The following is a 14,929-nucleotide window of genomic DNA, read 5'->3' as shown; positions in this document are numbered from 1 at the left end:
ACCAAGAACCTCAACGGTTATAAAACCATGATGAGGGGGATGCTTGGTGACAATGAGATTTGGACAGAGATCCAGCGCCACTTCCCGCGGATGACGCTGGATCAGTATAATAAAGGGATTTCTATTTTCGTGCCCTCGGGTCCTTAGTTGTGCTCAGTTTTCCCCAGCTCCTTAGTTTTTCCTCGGTTTTACCCAAGCCTTTGTCTGAAACCATCACACGTGATGTAACGGCCGGTTGCCCGACGGTTGACCATTATCTTCGACTAGTGGGGCCACGTAGAGCCCGCAAAGACACGTCGGACCATCCATCTTTGTTTGACCGTAAGCATCGGTGTATCCCTGACCAAAACGCGCACGAGTGGGGCTTCGGTATATCGAATGACAAGTGGGCCATGGCGCTGATACAATTGGCAATACACGGGTAGGAATAGATTTTTAAACGGAGCTCTACAGCGATGGCACGGAGGAGGTGGCCTGCGGGGTGCCGAGATGAGATCGACGTCCACAAAGAACTGCATGAGGCGAGACCAGACGCATTAGATAGATATGAACTAGACGCGTTTAACCATGCAAAGAAGAGAAGAAATGGTCGACGACATCGACGACCACCTCAAAACTTTGACCGACCGTGTCGGACACGAACGCGAGCAATGTAGAGAAAACTAGTGTCTCTCCTTTCCGGCGTGTATAGGTGGGTGCTAGGAGAGTGTGGTGGCGAAGGGAAAGACCTCGCGGCGGTCCGTGGCGTCCAGCATAGCGGGTCGGCGTGGCCGTGCCCACGGCGGCGTGCATGCATGATCGGCATTGGCATCGGCATGTACGTTCGGCATTGGCCTCGGCGGTATCTCCGGTGTGTCGGTGATCGAATGAGGGGACGGGATTGAGGGTGCATCCCGACGTTGACCTAGCAAGTGGCGGCGAGCATAGCCGTTCGACCATGCCGATATCGGCATCGGCATCGTTTGGAGGCTGTGGTGCTCGAATCAAGTTGGGATTTGTTTCTTGTAGGCCAAAATGAATTTGAAACAAGTTTCATGTTGAAGGTTAGGTAACGAAAGTTTGTAACTATCCCAAAATTATACTAGCGCCATGGTGAGGTTCTTTTTGATAGAGCTATACGGTTGGGAAAACTTTTTTGACACTTTTTAGATAGGGTTCCTTGTTGTTACACGTATGGCATCATGTATGGAAAATTTGGGGTCATTTGGAGATGTTCGAAAAAATCACTTTGCTTAAGCGCATGCCGTTTCGTCTCGCTGAAACCAGCTTTTCTAACAAGGTGATTTTTTCTACCTTCTCTAAATAACCTCAAATTTCATACAACTGATCTTCTATACATAGATAGATAGATTGTTTCGTTTTTACATTTTTCGAACTTTTTATTTCCCTTTACAATACCCAATTGATTTTCAGGTCAAAACCTCGAAAAACAGCATCATGTATGGCATCATTTTCACCCTAAATTTTCTGAAACTTTCCCTTTTAGATATTCCTTGTTGTTATAGGTATGCCATCATGTATGCCAAACTTGGTTAGGTCTCACTTGAAACCAGCTTTTGTAACAAATTAGGTTTTTTCGCGTGAAAAGTAATGGCTACAACAAATTGTTGATGGTTTATCATTTTTTTGCGTGAAAAGTAATGGCTACAACAAATTGTTGATGGTTTATCATTTTTTGCGTGAAAAGTAATGGCTACAACAAATTGTTGATGGTTTATCATTTTTTGCGTGAAAAGTAATGGCAACAACAAATCGGTGATGGTTTATCATATTTTTTGCGTGAAAAGTAATGGCAACAACAAATTGTTGATGGTTTATCATTTTTTGCGTGAAAAGTAATGGCTACAACAAATTGTTGATGGTTTATCATTTTTTGCGTGAAAAGTAATGGCAACAACAAATCGGTGATGGTTTATCATTTTTTTTGCGTGAAAAGTAATGGCTACAACAAATTGTTGATGGTTTATCATTTTTTTGCGTGAAAAGTAATGGCAACAACAAATCGGTGATGGTTTATCATTTTTTTGCGTGAAAAGTAATGGTAACAACAAATCGGTGATGGTTTATCATTTTTTGCGTGAAAAATAACGCCTAAAACAGTTTATAATTTTTAGCGCGTGAAAAATAATACGTAAAACCGCCCTTCGAGCATACTTAGAGGGTGGAAGCTAATTAACCGCCAACAGAGAGAGAGAGGGGTTATCCTGCCCGTTCCCTATATCATACGATCAACGGTCGGTGGGCACGATCCGCGTGACATGGGCTAGACCAATCAGAGCGATGATGCACGTCTGCGAGAATTTGTGAAGAGAGAGGGCAAAACTGAGTACTATCAAGAAACCAAGGGCACCTGAGTAGTAAATAGACTAAGGGATTCAAATATGAGATTTAAAAAATGGAAAATGCGTGTTTTGTACAATGAAACCCATCTTGGCCTACCTCAAACTATTTGCAATACCAATATACATCAGTGTGAGAATTGTGGCCTCATTTAGACAAAGTATGATTTGGGGAAGCTGTTTTGGGAAGGGCTTATTGTGGAAAACCATGCACCTTCATAGCTACTAGGTGATTTGAGAAGTGGCAATTTATGGTAAAACTTGATTTATCTATGATTTATCTATGATTTGAGAAGTGTCAATTTGTGGTAAAGACTCCATGAGTAAGTGCCACTCTTTTTAGGATTTTTTTGCACATTAAATGACTCATTTAACTAGTTAATCCCATTTGTTGACTCTCCGTTGACCAGCCACTTGAGGGTAAAACTGAGTATATTGCACTAGCCGATATTAGCACTCGAGGGGAAAATTGAGCACACAAAAAATGCTAGTATAAGACTCGAGGGTATACCTGAGTATATCTAAATTTCCAGGGTTAGACTCGAGGACACGTGCAATTGTTGACGCGTAGACGCGGGTCGCGGTGGAGAAGTCGAGACGTGCAATCGTGGACGCGTGTCGCGTTGCGTGAAGTCCAAGACGTGCGGACGTGCACTTGTGCACGCGTAGGACGCGGGTCGCATTAACCACCCCTCGCCTTTATAGACGCCTCCTCGCACTCGTCTCTGTCACTCTCACTCGCTCACGCATCGCCAACTCTCTCCCACGTCCCATCATCTTCTCCAAAGCAAAAACCCTCTCCCTATCCCTCTTCCTCTTCCTCCGCCGGAGAGATGGACAAGGAGAATGCCAATCCCATCGTCGAGGTTGGCTCGAAGCGCGACGCCTCCATCTTCGGCCCCGTCCCTCGACGGACGACGCCGCCGCCGCCGCCGTCGCCGGTGCATCGGAGGCTGCTTCCGCCGGTGGCAGTCAGATCCCGGCGGGATGGGACCCCTACGACCCCGTGCCGTACGTCCCGCCCCCGAACCCCTATGACACCTCCCTGGAGGACCCATGGAACGAGGTAACTACGGTTTGCTTCCTTTTTTGTTCCCCATTCCTTTTTGAACCCTATTTTTGCTGGTGTAGATGGATCTGTAGATGGATGAGTATTGGGCTAATATTTGCGCCGATTTTATTCCATTTTGTTTTGATCACTTCTTGATTTCGTTTAAGATTTGGGGTTCGGCTGTTCGGTTAATTTATGCAAGTAATATTGGATCTCAATCAGTTAATTTATGCAAGTAATCATGGGATCTCAATCAGTTATTTTATGCACTAATCAAAAGATATCAACCGTTTAATTTTGCAAATAATCTCGAATGTGTTCAAGTTCAGATCTAGTTCAGATCTAGAATCTGTTTCTTTGCCTATGATGAATGGTTGGGCACAAATTTTTACGAGGAGGGTTCAGCGAACCATTGCTGTGTACAAATCTGTTGTGCATGAGCTTTAGTTCGCTTACACCTTCCCCGTAGATATATAATCATGTCCACTCTAACCGAGGCTGACTCTGTTTTTCTTAACTTTGTTATCATGTACGTTAGTCATCGTTGCAACTCATTCACTAGTTTCTGTTTGATATGGATCGGATGTCGGCAGCGACGTCGGCAGCCGACGAAGAGCGAGGAGGACGTCAAGACTCGCCAGTGCTGGCGGAGGCTGCAGGTCGGCCAGTACATCTCCTACTTCGCCAAGGAGGTGTACGGGTGCCCCTTCGCACCGGGAGACTCGGCGCCACGGACTTCAACTGCCTCGTCACGCATGCCGAGAACATCAGCAACACCTTCCCCAAGGTCGGCACGACGGTGAACGTCCACTCCTTCCGCGCCAAGCACGGGCGCTCGGCATGCACCTCCGCAGCTTGCGGCGGGTGGAGATCTCCGCCGGGCGCATGCCTCCGCTCAAGCCCAAGGCTCCCAAGGGGAGCAAGAGCAACAAGTGGAGGGAGAGCCGGATGGGGTAGGCGGAGTCCCGGACGTGTGCTGCCGCCGCTGCTGCCTCCTAGTTTGTTGTTGGGATCCCTTTGTTGTTAGCTAGGGATCCCTTGTTGTTATGTTAGTATGATGGTGCTCGTGAAGAACTCGTTACTATGTTGGCTGCTGTGTATGCAGCCTATTATCTATCCATATTATCTAGGGATTATCTATCCCTAGTCTACTATATTTTGTTGGCCGTACTTAGTTTTCTTGATTTACTATGACTTGTGAATTTATCGTACATTATCCTGGAGATTTGCTTCTAGATTTAACTACGTACATATGAACCAGAGGGAGTACTAGATTTGCTGCCATATTGGGCAAACAACGAGGGCCAAAAGGCACAAATAATTGCTTCTCTAGATTTTATACTAATTTGGTGAAAAGGACAGAGAGAAAGAGGGGAAAAAGGTGCACTTAATAGGGATGCCAATTAGGGGCCGAGAGAGACAGAACCCAGCTCCTGCTCACGTGCAACCAAACGCTTCTCGTCCTGTCCCACGCGGTCCCTTTCTACCAGCCCCACGCGACGCGGGCCCACACGACTCGGCCCCACAAGACGCGGCCCCACACGTGACAGAACGGTCAACTAAACGGGAATCCTGCCGTCTGAGCTGCTTCTGCGGGTTTCAAACAAGGGCTTGGGGAAAACTGAGGAAAAACTAAGGAGCTGGGGAAAACTGAGTACAACTAAGGACCGGAGGGCACGAAAATAGAAATCCCTATAATAAATTCTTGGAAAACGAGCAGCTCGAGTACACCAAACAACAATCGGCCTGGGGGAAGGAGCTGGCGGATAAGAACATCGGTCACCACAATCTCGGTTGCCGTGGCTTCGAAGGCAAGCAGCCGGTATGGGACAAGGAGGACCAGGCCTACATAAACGCTGGCCTCGAGCCCCCTTTTTCCAAGTACAAAGACCCACTCTTCAGGGCATATCTCAGGTCCCGATACCATAGAGAAATGGGTGGGAAACGTGTCACGAAACCTGATGTGGTGGTGGGAGTTGAGTTGGTCGCCGACGTGAAGGTGAAGGCACTTGAGAATGCAGTGGTAAGCAATTTACCAGCTTATTAATTTGATACTGCTCACCAAGTCCATTACATTCTAAAATTGTTCATGTTACTTCTGGCAGTTGAAGGAACAAGCAGCCGCCGAATCAGCTGGCTCCTCGACCCAGACGTCGACGGGCAAAGTCCCGTGGGACACGCCTTTTATCAGGGGCCTGAACACCGTGAAGGCGCGGCCGCTGTTGGACAAGCCCCACCGTGTCCCTGGCGCCGGAGGAGGTCGCAAGCTTGTCGACTATGGCTTGGACATGCCCACAAGCACTAAGGAGTCGCAGCAGGCGCAGAAGGCCCGGGAGCACGAGGCTCTTCTGAAAAAGGTGGCCGACTTTGAAACAACCATGGAGCAACGCGTCAGTGCCGCGGTTGCTAGCAAGGTTGATGACGCGGTGGCCAGCAGGTCAATGAAATCATCCCTGATCTTGTAGAGTCGATGAAGAATTACTTCGCCGGCGGCCAAAAGGGATCGATGCCGGTGATCAGCCTAGGCGCCAGCAACTCCGACAACCGGCCTCCAACTATACACGCTCAATGCACACCCAACTTGGTATGCGCTAGAGAGGATTCGCCGGCCATGGGGGGCGCCAGTAGCCCCTCCATCACGTGCACGCCTGGCCTCGGTCCTTCGACGCGAGCCGAGCTCGACGCCCTCACGGTAATTAATTTAGCCTCTCAAGCCTCTACAAATTAGTTAGTTTGTCATCGCCCCTCTGTGACCTACACATGTTTTCACAGGAGGACGTGACTCCTTGCACCTTCCTACTGAATGTGGATAACAAGTTGAAGGATGTAGCGAGCGGCAGTGTCCTCCTGGAAAAAAATCGGACGTTCCACTGCTCCAGGATGGATGATAGCATGAGCCGGGTTCGCGTGAACCGGTCGTTACCGGGATGCCAAGACCTCCATCCTCCTTATCAACCCCCGGAAACGGAAACCTCGCTCACTCTCGGGGACCTCAAGAATCACATCCTTCTATGGCCGAAAGCCCTAATTCGGCTGAACACCGTCGCCTCAGGTTCGGAGGCAAGCTATGGCATGGTCACTCCTCAGGATGCGACGGCTGCCCCGTGTCCTCCACCAGCTGGTGGTCCTTTTGAGCCCGATAGCCAGCCCGACAGTCAGCCCGACAGTCAGCACGGCAACGCGTTGGACATAGATCAAGCTCCTATCGATACGTTCATCGCTGAGATGGAGGGCGACGGGGTTTCTCCTTACAAGCCACCCGGCGATCGTACGCTAAAGAAGAAGTTGTTCCTTTCACAAGAAATGCCCGAGCAGGAAGACACTACCGCCTTCACCGCTCCACCCCGAGTTGGGCTTACCCCGACGACACTCCTTGGTGCGATCACGGAGGGTATGAAACAAAACGCCACTCCCAGTTGCAGTAAGAAGAAGGTCAGGAAGCGGAAGAAGTCCGTAGATGTTGCTGCAAGCAAGAAAGTGGTTAATGACAAGTTGCCGACCCCGTGGAGGAAGATGCATCACCTAGGCCAGCCTATGCTGCCGGCACACATTGTCCAGCAGGTGACGCCGGATATGAGGAGCTTGCATGATGCTGTTCTAATGAGGGAGGACCTACTTCTTCGAGATAGAAATCCCTCGTACCCGGTTTTGACGGCCAAGGTGCCCATTGGCTTTGGCTTTGTCACCACATACCCTGCGAACTTGATGTTCATTCGATATGAAGACATCTTCAGGCTCTTGAACATGCAACAGCTCGACCGAAACTTGGTCCGCCTCGTATCGCTCGGCATGGCGCACGATATCGCCATGGAGAACACAACGCACATCGCTATCATGGACCCCTTCTACATGACTCCAGCTGTCGTCCAGAACGAACAAGCGTTTCTAGCGAAGTACATCAAGGATTTCTTGGTGTTAAACAAGGATAAGAAATGCTTTGCCATACCATATTTCCGCGAGTAAGTATTTGGTTACTAGAGTACCCTCTATTACATTCTTTCATGAATTTCCTTCATAGTTGATCGAGTATGATGGTTTATTTCCATTTTGCGCAGATTCAAGTACTGCACCCTCCTCCTCTTTCACCCGTATCATTCACATGTCAGTTACCTCGACTCCGGGCTTGATCCGGACAAGGACTTCACCGGCCTTAAGTCTACACTTGATAAAGCCCTCATCGGCTTCATAGCCGAGGTTGGCATTGACAAAATCAGGCATGAGAAGAAAGTTAAAGGTTGCTATGTGTGCAACCACATAACCAAGTTCCCCTGCCTCAAGCAATCGGCGCATGACAATGGGATGGAGGCCTGGTTTGCCATCCTACAGATGAGGTCGATTGTAAGGTCTCAAAACGATCTCTTGTTGCCATCCAGTCTTCAGCGGATGTTCGTGAACATGTCGGACACCACCGATGAAAACGTGAGAGCCGAGTTCCGTGCCATCCAGCGGACCATTTGCACAATACTCTGGAGGGATTTCTGCGGTAATGGTGGCTTGTTCCACTATGGTCCCGAACTTTCTAAGGCCGAGATAGAAGGCCGATTAGAAGATGGATGTGACGACAGAACATTCAACGCGCTTGAGGGCATCCGTCCCTTCCCGCCGAAGCCTACTTGACTCAAACACTTTTGTCCTTTGCAAATGTTAGTCATAAAATTACTTAAGTAATTTCCATGCTTTTTCTTTGCACTACTCTATGTTATATCTCTCTCTCTACTAATGTACTAAAAACTTTCATTTCTTTTTTCTGTGTTTACATAGATGACATACTATGTCGTCTACCAAGGCAGGGTTCCTGGAGTCTACGAGGACTGGGAAGACTGTAGGAGGCAGGTCCACCGTTTCGGCGGCAACAGTTACAAGGGGTACACCACTTTGGAGGAGGCGGAAGCTCGATACGCCAACTTTCGAGTGGGACAGATGAGGGAGATGTGGAGGACCCCTTTCATCGTGATGATGCTTGCCGCCACCGCCTCTATAGTTTACTATGTCATTGTTGTTTAGCTAGGTCGTCGACTGGACTTGTATGTATTTGTGTAATATGTGCTACTTCGAGTCGTGATGTTTGAACCATATGGTCGACACTTGTGTTATTGATGCATGCATGCATGTTATGGACATTTCGGGACTTTCTAATGATGTGTATCTTGCTAATGATGTATATCTTGCTGTCATTCTGGTATTTGACTGTATATTCTGTGTATATGCTATGAATTCTAGTATTGGCCTGTCATTGAATTTTTATTTTTTTTGCTCCTGTTATTATTACCGCTGGCGAAATGGGTAGGCGCCGGCGGTAATAGCCGGATGCTCCTGTTAATGTTACCGCTGGCGAAATGGTAAGCGCCGGCGGTAAAGACCTGCAGCTCCTGTTAATATTAACGCTGGCGAAACTGGAAGCGCCGGCGGTAACCAGATGCCCATGGCGAGATGGCAAAGCGCCGGTGAAAAGACTTACCCCCGGCGAATTGAGTGAAACACCGGCGGTAAAGGCCACTTAACACTAGCGAATTGGAAGGCGCCGGCGATGAGGCATTACCACCGGCGAGGTGATCGCCGGCGAATGCGAAGGCGCCGGCGGTAAGCCATTCCAGGTCGCCGGCGGTAAGCCCTTCCCTAGTAGTGGGAGAGGGAGCAGCGATTCCTTCGGAGGGGCGGCTGGGGTGGCGCCGATGGAGCGGGTCGTGGGCGGTGGTCGGGGCGGCGAACTCGGCCATGGCGGCGGCGGTTGTTGTTTCCTTGATGCGGGCGACGCTGACAAGCCATGGGTCTAGGGGGCCCTCTTAGGCCCGTCATCTCCAGCGACGCGGTTTGGTGGCTCGTGGAGGAGGAGCCGTTGTGGTGCCGGTGATGTCTATTCTTGTAGATAGTATTGGGCCTGTAGAGGTTTGTAGAATAGCAGCAAGTTTCCCTTAAGTGGATCACCTAAGGTTCATCGAACTCAGGGAGGTAGAGGTCAAAGATATCCCTCTCAAGCAACCCTGCAATTATGATACAAGAAGTCTCTTGTGTCCCCAACACACCCAATAGACTTCTCAGATGTATAGGTGCACGAGTTCGGCGAAGAGATAGTAAAATGCAAGTGATATGGATGAATATGAGTGGTAATAACAATCTGAAATAAATATGGCAGCAAGTGAACATGCAGTAAAACAGTAAATAAACGGTGATTCGATGTTTGGAAACAAGACCTAGGGATCATAGTTTCACTAGTGGTCACTCTCAACAATGATATCATAAAGGAATATAAATATAATCACTTCACTATGCTACTCTGAACTACTCTCCGGTTGGATAAGGAACACTAATTCACCGCGTAGGGCTGCAAAAGCAAACCTTAAAGATGTATTCCCAAGTACTAATGAACACCCCACTCCTTCACTTTGAGCATTCATATGAGGTACTAACACACCACAATTTCATAGAGACATCCAACTCAAATCATAATTCAGTGAACAAGTATTCTGTGAAATATAGACTAAGAGACCCACACGATGCACACACCGTCACCTTTACACACGTGGGACAAGGAATCCGAAGATCACATAAGTAAAATCCACTTGAATAGCATAACGACATCTAGATACAAAGCTCATCATGACATAAAGATCACACCATGGGAGAGAGAGATAAACCACATAGCTATTGGTAGAGCCTTAAGCCTCGGGAGAGAACGACTCCCTCCTCATCATGGGAGTCAGCAACGGCAATGGAGATGGCGGTGGAGTCGATGGAGATGGCTCTGGGGTCAATTCCCCGTCCCGGCAGGGTGCCGGAACAGAGACTTCTGTCCCTCGAATCTTGTCTGCGACGGCGGTGGAGCTACGGAACATTTTGTGGATGGAGGCCGATTCGTTTAGGGTTTTCGGGTCGAAGGGAATTTATAGGCGGAAGGGCGAGGTCGGTGGAGGCCAGGTGGCCCCACACCATGCCTAGGCGCGGCCAGAGGTGGGCCCGCGCCTAGGGGTGGTTTTGCAACCTCGGTGCCCCCTCCGTCTCTGCTTTGGACTCCGTCTTCGTTACGGTGAAACGTTAACTTTGGATTTTGTTTCGTCCAATTCCAAGAATATTTCCTGTACAACTTTTCTAAAATGCAAAACATGAGAAAACAAGGAACTGACACTATGGCATCTTGTCAATAGGTTAGTGCAGGAAAATGCATAAAAGTGCCACGAAATGTAAACAAAACATATAACAATTGGTGTAAAACAAGCATTGAGCATAAAAATTATAGATACGTTTGCAACGTAAGAACATCCCCAAGAGTAACTCATGCTCGTCCTCGAGTAGGTAAGTGATAACAAAATAATTTTTGAGATGACATAAAGTCAACACAATCTTGATCAAGCATGTAAAGCATTGTGAGCTGGGATCTAAGTACTCTAAACATAGGCATAATAGATATAATTCAATAGAACTTAGCAACTATGTTATAACATGAAGAGTAACTCAAACAAAGGATCATGAATAATAGTGCATTGAAAGAAATTGTTTGTTTATGAGCATAGAGTAAATATAAAAAAGTGGTACTCAACATGTCCTTTATGAAGTAGCAAAACATAAATGCTAGGACACCTTCAAAGTTCAAAGGGTGACTAGATACAAGTAATTTAAGAACCAGCAATAGCACTATCATGAATCAATCAATAATAATTTTGGGACTATGCACATTGCACTAAGAATGACAACTATGCTCTCTTAATCAGTGCATAAAGTAGAAGATGAAGACTCAACATAAAAGTAAAAGACAGACTCTTTGCAGCGTAAGCAAGATAAACAAGTTTTATAAATCTTCCAAAAAGTATGGTACTTATTAGCTTTGAGCTCTCATTGCCCCTATCATAAGCATCTTGAATGGTTAAAGTTAATGTGAGTCAAAAATGAGCTATATGCTTGCAAATCACAAGTTGAAAATCTCATGCCCCTTGAATGCGAGTACCTAAACCTCATGCTACTCAACTTAGGTCCCAAATAAGTTCTTGTCATTGTAAGTATACATGTATCACTAAGAACCACCAACGGGGTACCTCTTGCCCGATGATATGGAGGTACTCTTGTAGGAGCAATCCCATGCCAAAATGACAAGACAAACAGACAATGAGCATCTCAGCAATTTTTTATTTACTATGAGTACGGCTTTTTATTGGAACTGCTTCATAGAGTGCTCACTATGGCTTAGCTGTAAATTTCCACCATGAATGATGCATGGCTTAGATTAGCATCCCAAGCGTTTCTCTAACTCATATACAAACTACATGGACTTACAAGTTTCCATTTTATTTCGCACCGCTAGGCATCCATAAACAAAAGAACATGACATCAACTAAATATAAGTGCAATGTCGAAAGTGTTCCCCATGAAGGCATGGTTATACTAACTCCCAACTCAAAATTTGCAAACATATAAACTTCATAATATAGGCACAATGATCAAATTTATTAAGTGCAAGAAAGTAAATGTGCGATCAAGTTCGTGAGAGCTTTACTGACTAATTTTCTCATGCCAAAGTTTAATTTGGAAGATAAATAAAAACATGATGAATTACTTGGAATAGCAATAATGCTACTAGGTAGATATGGTGCACACAATTTGGCAAACATCGTTTAATGGTGGTTGGATGCACGAGTAGAGTTCATACTCAGCACAGGCGAAGGCTAGCAAAAGACTGGGAGCGACCAACTAAGAGAGCAACAATGGCCATAATCATGCATAGCAACAAAACATTATCAATCAAAGCATAAAGTGATATTAAAATTAAAAAACTAAATGATCATAGAGGTTTTAGTTTACTGGTTATAGTCATAACATGGTATAAGCATGCGCCAAGTCAACCCAATAAAGCATCAAAGGAGAATACCACAATATTAGAAACAAGACATGATTCTTTCAATGACACATTATGCACTCTCAGATATTTGAGACAAGTCATGCTACAACAATAAATACTAAGCATATGACAAGAATAATATCCAACATGACATGCCAAAGTCTAAGCCACAGTCTAGACAAGCTTCCTTTTGCATCACTATAGTCATGAAACATTTTACTCGTATCCAACACCAATCAAAAAATTTGAAATATTTCTCAGAGATGAAAAACAATATGGACTGATACGTCCAAAACGTATCTACTTTCCCGAACACTTTTGCTATTGTTTTGCCACTAATTTGTGTATTTTGGATGCAACTAACACGGACTAACGCTGTTTTCAGCAGAAGTGCTCTGGTGTCTCGTTTTTGTGCAGAAATCCAACTTTCAGGAAAATCCTCGGAATTTATGAGAAAGGTCCTATTTTCCCAGAATATTGACGGAGCCAGAAGGGCAAGCAGGTGGGGGCCCGAGGGCCCCACACACTAGGCCGGCGCGGCCCAGGAGGGGGGCGCGCCGCCCTGTTGTGTGGCCGCCTCGGCTGGCCCCCGACGCCCTCCTTCGGACTACTTAACGCCTTCGACCTAAAAACGCACGGGGGTTAGAAGAAATCGCCAGAAACCATCCAGTACGCCGCCACCATCGCGAAACTCCGTCTCGGGACCAGAAACTCCGTTCTGGCACTCCGCCGGGACGGGGAATTGGAGGAGATCATCGCCATCATCACCACCGACGCCTCTCCATCGACCAGCCATGTTTCCCCCACCCATGTGTGAGTAATTCCCCCGCTGTAGGCTGAAGGGGATAGTAGGGATTGGATGATATTGGTCTTGTAATAGCATAAGATTGTTAGGGCATAGTGCCTAGTGTCCGTAATTGGTACTTTTATGATATTGTTGCAACTTGTTATGCTTAATGCTTGTCACTAGGGCCCGAGTGCCATGATTTCAGATCTGAACATGTTATCGATTCATGATGATATTCATTGCTTTATGATCTTACCTGCAAGTTGTATACACGTATTGTTGTCCGGAACCCGAGGCCCCAAAGTAACAGAAATTGGGACAACCGAAGGGGAAGGCGGTGATATGAGGATCACATGTGTTCATGGAGTGTTAATGCTTTGCTCCGGCGCTCTATTAAAAGGAGTGCCTTAATTTCCAGTAGATTCCCTAGAGGCCCGGCTGCCACCGGCTGGTAGGACAAAAGATGTTGTGCAAGTTTCTCATTGCGAGCACGTACAACTATATATGGAACACATGCCTATTGATTGATTAGTACTTGGATACCGTTTTATTATTATCCGCAAATGCCCTGCTTTGATTGTTACATGAGTTTCTCTCATCCATGCAACGCCCGTTCATCCATCCCTGTGCCTACGATATTTTAATCCTCGCTGTTTACTATAATCACTACTGCTGTCTTTGTTACTTCTGTCGTTGTTATTTCACTCACTCGCTATCGCTATAAAACTGTTACTATCGATAAACTCTTGCGAGCAAGTCTGTTTCAGTGCGGCTGAATTGACAACTCCGTTGTTAAGGCTTTCAAGTATTCTTTGTCTCCCCTTGTGTCGAATCAATAAATTGGGTTTTACTTCCCTCGAAGACTGTTGCGATCCCCTATACTTGTGGGTCATCAAGACTATTTTACGGCGCCGTTGCTCGGGGAGCATAGCTTTATTTGGAAGTTCACTTGGATTGACATAGTTCATCGCCAATTCTCCATCATGGGTAAACCTCGCGATACTAAATTCGCCATATTACCATCCACTACAAGAAAAGGTACAACTCGAGTACCTCTCGCTGCTCTTGATTCACCATCCGTGATAGATAAACTTGTTTCACCACCACATGCTTCACATGCTTCGGTACTTCTGCTAGATCTGAAAATTCCTCTCATAATTTTGATGATGCTTCTGCTGTGCTTGATAATGATGGTTCATTGGGATCTTTTCTAGATGCTACGATTGCTAGGTCTAGACAAATTGAAAGTACTGAAACTCCTAATGAAAATGCTGCTACACCTGTTAATTCACCTGAGTCTGTTGAATACTCTAGTGATGATCTTGATGAAGATTATGTAGAACTCGATGATGATTTTATTGATAAATGCAATGCTACTACTGATGCAAGAAAAATTAGAAAGGTGCTTGCACAACATACCGTTAGATATAAACTGTCTCCTGATCCTAAATTTGCCACATCTCCTATAAACATTAAGGATAAGGATTATGATTTTTCTCTTGATTTGTCTCATATATCTATTGTTGAGAAAACACCTTTTTGTGGTACTGAAAAAGAAAGTGCTGTAGAACACATGATTGAGCTGTCTACTCTTAGTAGCTTGTTTTCTGATGATGTTAAGAAGCGTACTTATTTCGTTGCTAAAATTTTCCCTTTCTCATTAAAGGATGATGCTAAAACTTGGTATAATAGTTTGCCACCTGATTCTATTAATAGTCCAAAAGAATTGCTTGATGTTTTCTTCCGGAAATACTTTCCTGCTAGTGCTCAACATATTGCTTTGCGGAGAATTTATAACTTTGATCAGGAAGATGGAGAGAAATTGCCTGAGGCTTGGGCTAGATATTGCTCTCTTATTAGAGCTCGGCCTGAACATGATTTGGAAAAGCATGATTTACTTGATATATTTTATAGTGGACTAACCA

The sequence above is a fragment of the Lolium rigidum genome, chromosome 1 (genome assembly GCF_022539505.1).
Source record: "Lolium rigidum isolate FL_2022 chromosome 1, APGP_CSIRO_Lrig_0.1, whole genome shotgun sequence".
NCBI classification, from domain to species: Eukaryota; Viridiplantae; Streptophyta; class Magnoliopsida; order Poales; family Poaceae; genus Lolium; species Lolium rigidum.
The sequence above is the reverse complement of the archived record's forward strand: the minus strand, read 5'-3'. Positions refer to the sequence as shown.